Raw genomic sequence first — 7,547 nt, forward strand, 5'->3', positions numbered from 1 at the left:
AGCCATAGGCTCTAGCATGTATGCAATACTGTGTACCGGACCTGATGTGTGCCTTGCTATAAGTTTAGCAGGGAGGTACCAAAGTAATCCAGGAGTGGATCACTGGACAATGGTCAAGAACATCCTGAAATACCTGAAAAGGACTAAGGATATGTTTCTCGTTTATGGAGGTGACAAAGAGCTCATTGTAAATGGTTACGTTGATGCAAGCTTTGACACTGATCCGGACGATTCAAAATCACAAACCGGATACGTTATTACATTGAATGGTGGAGCTGTCAGTTGGTGTAGTTCTAAACAAAGTGTCATGGCAGGATCTACGTGTGTAGCGGAGTACATAGCTGCTTCGGAACCAGCAAATGAAGGAGTCTGGATGAAGGAGTTCATATCCGATCTAGGTGTCATACCTAGTGCATCGGGTCCAATGAAAATCTTTTGTGACAATACTGGTGCAATTGCCTTGGCGAAGGAATCCAGATTTCACAAGGGAACCAAGCACATCAAGAGACGCTTCAATTCCATCCGGGATCTAGTCCAGGTTGGAGGCATAGAAATTTGCAAGATACATACGGATATGAATGTTGCAGACCCGTTGACTAAGCCTCTTCCACGAGCAAAACATGATCAACACCAAGGCTCCATGGGTGTTAGAATCATTACTGTGTAATCTAGATTATTGACTCTAGTGTAAGTGGGAGACTGAAGGAAATATGCCCTAGAGGCAATAATAAAGTTATTATTTATTTCCTTATATCATGATAAATGTTTATTATTCATGCTAGAATTGTATTAATCGGAAGCATAATACTTGTGTGAATACATAGACAAACAAAGTGTCACTAGTATGCCTCTACTTGACTAGCTCGTTGATCAAAGATGGTTGTGTTTCCTAGCCATAGACATGAGTTGTCATTTGATTAACGGGATCACATCATTAGGAGAATGATGTGATTGACTTGACCCATTCCGTTAGCTTACCACATGATCGTTTAGTATTCTGCTATTGATTTCTTCATGACTTATACATGTTCCTATGACTATGAGATTATGCAACTCCCTTTACTAGAGGAACACTTTGTGTGCTACCAAATGTCACAACGTAACTGGGTGATTATAAAGGTGCTCTGCAGGTTTCTCCGAAGGTACTTGTTGGATTGGCGTATTTCGAGATTAGGATTTGTCACTCCGATTGTCGGGGAGGTATCTCTGGGCCCTCTCGATAATGCACATCACTTAAGCCTTGCAAGCATTGCAACTAATGAGTTAGTTGCGGGATGATGTATTACAGAACGAGTAAAGAGACTTGCCGGTAACGAGATTGAACTAGGTATTGAGATACCGACGATCGAATCTCGGGCAAGTAACATATCGATGACAAAGGGAACAACGTATGTTGTTATGCGGCCTGACCGATAAAGATCTTTGTAGAATACATGGGAGCCAATATGAGCATCCAGGTTCCGCTATTGGTTATTGACCGGAGACGTGTCTCGGTCATGTCTACATAGTTCTCGAACCCGTAGGGTCCGCACGCTTAACGTTTTGATGATAGTTATATTATGAGTTTATATGTTTTGATGTACCGAAGGTTGTTCGGAGTCCCGGATGTGATCAAGGACATGACGAGGAGTCTCGAAATGGTCAAGACATGAAGATTGATATATTGGAAGCCTATGTTTGGATATCGGAAGTGTTTCGGGTGAAATTGGGATTTTACCGGAGTACCGAGGGGTTACCTGAACCCCCTGGGGGCTTAATGGGCCATTGTGGGCCTTAGTGGAGAAGAGGAGGGGCGGCCAGGGCAGGCTGCGCTCCCCCTCCCACCTAGTTTGAATAGGACAAGGAGAGGGGGGCGGCGCCCCCCTTTCCTTCTTCTCCTCCACCTCTTCCCGCCCAAGTCCTAATCCAACTAGGAAAAGGGAGGGAGTCCTACTCCCACGACCTCCTCCTAGGCCAGCCGCACCCCCCCTTGCTCCTTTATATATGGGGGCAGGGGGCACCCCCAGGACATAACAATTGATCGTTTGATCTTTTAGCCATGTGCGGTGGCCCCCTCCACCATAGTCCACCTCGATAATACTGTAGCGGTGCTTAGGCGAAGCCCTGCGTCGGTAGAACATCATCGTCGTCACCACGATGTCATGTTGACGAAACTCTCCCTCAACACTCGGCTGGATCGGAGTACGAGGGACGTCATCGGGCTGAACGTGTGCTGAACTCAGAGGTGCCGTGCGTTCGGTACTTGATCGGTCGGATCATGAAGACGTACGACTACATCAACCGCGTTGTGCTAACGCTTCCACTTTCGGTCTACGAGGGTACATAGACAACACTCTCCCCTCTCGTTGCTATGCATCACCATGATCTTGCGTGTGCATAGGAATTTTTTGAAATTACTATGTTCCCCAACAAGAACATGGTATGATTGATAGATGCAGTGTATTCTAGGCACAGAAAGGCATGTCATATGCACATGAACATATAAACTCAGCAGGTGAAATTTAATCAAAATAGAAGAAATACATGCTATACAACATGTGCAACATGAAACCAATTATTACACTGTCAACTTAGAGCAAGCACCTGCGATGGTGGAGTACGGGAGATGAACTCATCATGTTGACTTGGGACTTCAACTTCATTAGCAGCAGAAGTGGCAAATCTAGAGAGTCTCTATTTGCGTCGGTCCAGAGGACCACCAACATCCCCTAACTTACTCTGTTCCTTCCTATTTTCTGATATTGCCTTATGAAGTCAAAACCAAAAGAAGATAAATAAAATTAGCTCTGCATAACTGGTTGATGCATGAAACAGACGAATACTACTTTGATGTAAGGCAAGCGCATGATAGGAGGATGGAATATATACAAAAAAAAGACAGCATTGCATATTTAGACGTACGATAGGAGGATGGAATATGTATGAAAAACAGTAAGCAGAAGGCATTTCAACAAAATTAGAAGAAATGAAAGCTAGGCACCATATGTACATGCAATCAATATCACTCTATCAGGTAAAAAGTGTCTCGTCGTAAGTGCCATTTCAAGAAATTAGAAGCAGTACAAGCTAGAAGACAATGCAAGATGCAACCTACATCACACTCCCAAGTTAAATGTGTCTTATGCGTAAGTGACCGTTGCAGGTATAAGTTGTAAGCTACACAGATGCAATTCAACAAAATCAGAAGCAATACAAACTAGACATCATATGGAACACACAACCACATATAACAGTTCCAAGTTAGAGCAAGCACATGTGATGGTGGAGTAGGGGAGATGTGCTCATCATCTACACGTGTGTTCTAGAAACAGGAACATGTGTCATATTCACAAGCATTATGTGTAAAGTAAGCAGATGCAATTCAACAAAGTTAGAAGCAATACAAGCTAGACATCATATGCAACATGCAACCACATATAATAGTGTCAAGTTAGAGCAAGCACCTGTGATGGTGGAGTAGGGGAGATGTGCTCATCATCTACATAGCTACATTGACTGTCTAGCCTTGTGTTGTCTTGCGATTCTTGTTAGTAGGATGGAGGAGTAGAATCTGTAGAGACCCTCTGTTTGAGTTGCTCCGAAGGATCACCATCATCCACTGCCGGACTAATTTCCTTCAGTTGTATTGATTTTGCATTGTGAGGTCAAACCGATAAGAAAAAGGAATAAATTCGCTCTTCAGAACTCATTCATGCATGATACTGACGAACACTACTCGCAAGGTTGTCAGAATCGTGATTTTGAATCGGATGGGAGCTCCGATGGTAGGATCGCAAATCGTAGAATCTTCACTATCAGGATCGTAGAAACGTAGATTATATGTAGTAAAATCGTAGAATCAAAGGGGTTAGTTTGGATCATAAAGTCGTAGAATCGTATAGCAGAATCACGATTCTGACAACCTTGACTACTCGGATGAAAGGCCAACACATGATACGAGGATGCAATATGTACGAAAAACAGGATGGCATGACATATTCACACCTATGATGTGGTAACTAAGCAGAAGGCATTTCACCAAATTAGAAGCACTACAAGCTAGACACCATATGAAAGGTGCGACCAATATCAGTCTGCCAAGTTCAAACTGTCTGGCATTTGAACAAATTAGAAGCAGTACATGCTAGAAATCATATGCAAGACACAACCAATATCACAATGGCAACTTAAGGGTGCCTTATAATAAGTGACTGATGAGTGATATGCAAGAACAGTAGTCTGATGTAAGAACATGGTGTGATCAGATATAGTATGTTCTAGAAATAGGAACACATGTCATATTCACAGGCATTATGTTTAAAGTAAGCATATGCAATTCAACAAAGTTAGAAGCAATACAAGCTAGACATCATACGCAACATGCAACCACATATAATAGTTCCAAGTTAGAGCAAGCACCTGTGATGGTGGCGTAGGGGAGATGTGCTCATCATCTACACAACTACATATACTGTCCAACCTTGTGTTGTCTTGCGATTCTTGTTGGTAGGATGGAGGAGTGGAATTTGTAGAGACCCTCTGTTTGAGTTGCTCCTAAGGACCACCATCATCCACTGCCGGACTAATTTTCTTCAGTTGTATTGATTTTGCATTGTGAAGTCAACCCGATAAGAAAAAGGAATAAAATTCTCTCTTCAGAACTCATTCATGCATGATACTGACGAACACTACTCGGATGAAAGGCAAGCACATGATACGAGGATGCAATATGTACGAAAAACAAGACGGCATGACATATTCACACCTATGATGTGGTAACTAAGCATAAGACATTTCAACAAATTAGAAGCACTGCAAGCTAGACACCATATGAAAGGTGCAACCAGTATCACTCTTCCAAGATCAAACTGTCTGACGTTACAACAAATTAGAAGCAGTACATGCTAGAAATCATATGCAAGACACAACCAATATCACAGTGGTGACTTAAAGGTGCCTTGTCATAAGTGACTGATGCGTGAGATGCAAGAACAGTAGTCTGATGTAAGAACATGGTGTGATCAGATATAGTATGTTCTAGAAACAGGAACATGTGTCATATTCATAGGCATTATGTGTAACGTAAGCATATGCAATTCAACAAAGTTAGAAGCAATACAAGCTAGACATCATACGCAACATGCAACCATATATAATAGTGCCAAGTTAGAGCAAGCACCTGTGATGGTGGAGTAGGGGAGATGTGCTCATCATCTACACAGCTACGTTGAGTCTAGCCTTGCGTTGTCTTGCGAAACTTGTTGGGAGGATGGTGGAGTAGAATCTGTAGAGACCCTCCGTTTCAGTTGCTTGGAAGGACCACCATCATCGAATGCCTTACCAATTTCCTTCTGCTTTATTGATTTTGCATTGTCAAGTCAAACCGACAAGAAAAAGGAATAAAATTCCCTCTTCAGAACTCATTCATGCATGATATTGACGAACACTACTCTGATGAAAGGCAAAGTCATGATATGAGGATGGAATATGTACGAAAAACTGGACAACTTGACATATTCACACCTATGATCTAGTAACTAAGCAGAAGGAACTTCAACAAATTAGAAGCACTACAAGCTAGACACCATATGGAAGGTGCAATCAATATCACTCTGCCAAGTTAAAAATGTCTTGTCATAGGTGGCGTTCATAAAACTAGAAGCACTACAGGCTAGAAATCATATTCAAGACGCAAACCAATATCACACTGCCAACTTAAAGGTGTCCCATCATATGTGACTGACGCAGGATACACAAGAAGAGTAGTTTCATGTAAGAACATGGTGTGATAGACAGATATAGTATGTACCAAAAACAGGAAAGTGTGTCATATTCACACGTATCATGTGTAAGCTAAGGATATGCAGTTTACACTAATTAGGAGCAATACAAGCTGGACACCATATGCAACATGCAACCAGATATCACACTGCCAAGTTAGGGCAAGCACATTGGATGGTGGAGTAGGGGAGCGGAGATTTGGAACTTGTAATGCACTAGTAGTACAAGGAGAATCCGTACAGATGCTCCGTTTACATTGCTGCAGAGGACCACCATCATCGCCTTCCTTACTCTTTTCCTTCCTCTTTTTCGATTTTGCCTTGTCAAGTCAAACCCACAAGAAAAAGGAATAAACTTTGCTCTTTAGAAGTCATTGATGCATGATACTGACGAGCACTACTTTCATGTAAGACAGCCGCATGATAGGAGGATGGAATATGTATGAAAAACAAGACGTCATGACATATTGACATGTAGGATATGTAAAGGGTAAACTAAGCACAAGGTGTTTGAACTAGTTAATGCAAGCTAGAAACCATATGATAGATGAAACCAATATCGCGCTGCCAAATTAAAAGGGTGGCCTAACAAATGTATTTGACCAAATTAGAAGCAATACATCGCAATAGGCTAGAAATAATAGGCAATATGCAACGAATAAAGGTGTCTCATTGTAAGTGATTGATGCATGATACAGAAGAGAGGCGGTTTCATGTAAGAACATGGTTAACACATAGATGTAGTGTGTACCAAAAATAGTAAGGCATGTCATATTCACAGGTATAATGTGTAAACTAAGCAGATGCAATTTACCCTAATTAGAAGCATTACAAGCTAGACACCGTATGCAACATGCAACCACATATCGCACCTCGAAGTTAGAGCAAGCACTTGCGATGGTGGTGTAGGGGAAGTGCTGTCTTCAAGTACAGAGATACGTTCAATATCTTCATTTAGCCTTGATTTTCTTGAGAATCATGTGGAGAGGATGAAACTGCACTCTTTATAAGAGTAGCGCGTCTGATACTAACCCACGGGCGTGACTATCTCATCATAAGCGATAGATGCAGGATACACAAGAATAGTAGTTTGATGTAAGAACATGCATGGTGTGATAGGCAGATGTAGTATGTACCAAAAATAGGAAGGCGTGTCATATTCACATGTATAATGTGTAAGCTAAGGAGATGCAATTTATGAAATTAGTAGCAATACAAGCTAGGCACCATATGCAACATGCAACCAGATATCACACTTCCATGTTAGAGCAAGCACCTGCGGTTGTGGAGTAGGGGAGATGAGATTTGGAACTTGCACTGCAGTAGGAGTAGCAGGAGAATCTGCAGAGATCATCTGTTTCAGTTGCTCCAGGGGACTACCATCATTCTGTGCCTTCATCCTTTTAGATTCTGCCTTGTCAAGTAAACACACAAGAAAAAGGAATGAATTTTTCACTTCCAAATTCGTTGATGCATGATACTGACGAACACAACTTTTATGTATGGCAACCACATTCACTACAAAAAAAGACACATCCGTGACATTTTGGGCCGAACGAATTTTTTTCTGTCATACTTATGACACTTCTATGATGATAATTTTGACAAAACTCGGTATCATCATAGATGTGGTGGGGTCCTACTTCTATAACAAAAAATCATGACAGAAAATGGGCTTTTCGTCCTGGGCGGGCTGGAGACGCAGCTGCATGACATTCTTTGGGCCGTACATGACAGAAAAAACCATGGTAGAAGCAAGGGCGAGGAAAATATCGGGGAGTTCTCAGT

This window comes from Triticum aestivum, chromosome 2B, assembly GCF_018294505.1.
Source record: "Triticum aestivum cultivar Chinese Spring chromosome 2B, IWGSC CS RefSeq v2.1, whole genome shotgun sequence".
Classification (NCBI taxonomy): Eukaryota; Viridiplantae; Streptophyta; class Magnoliopsida; order Poales; family Poaceae; genus Triticum; species Triticum aestivum.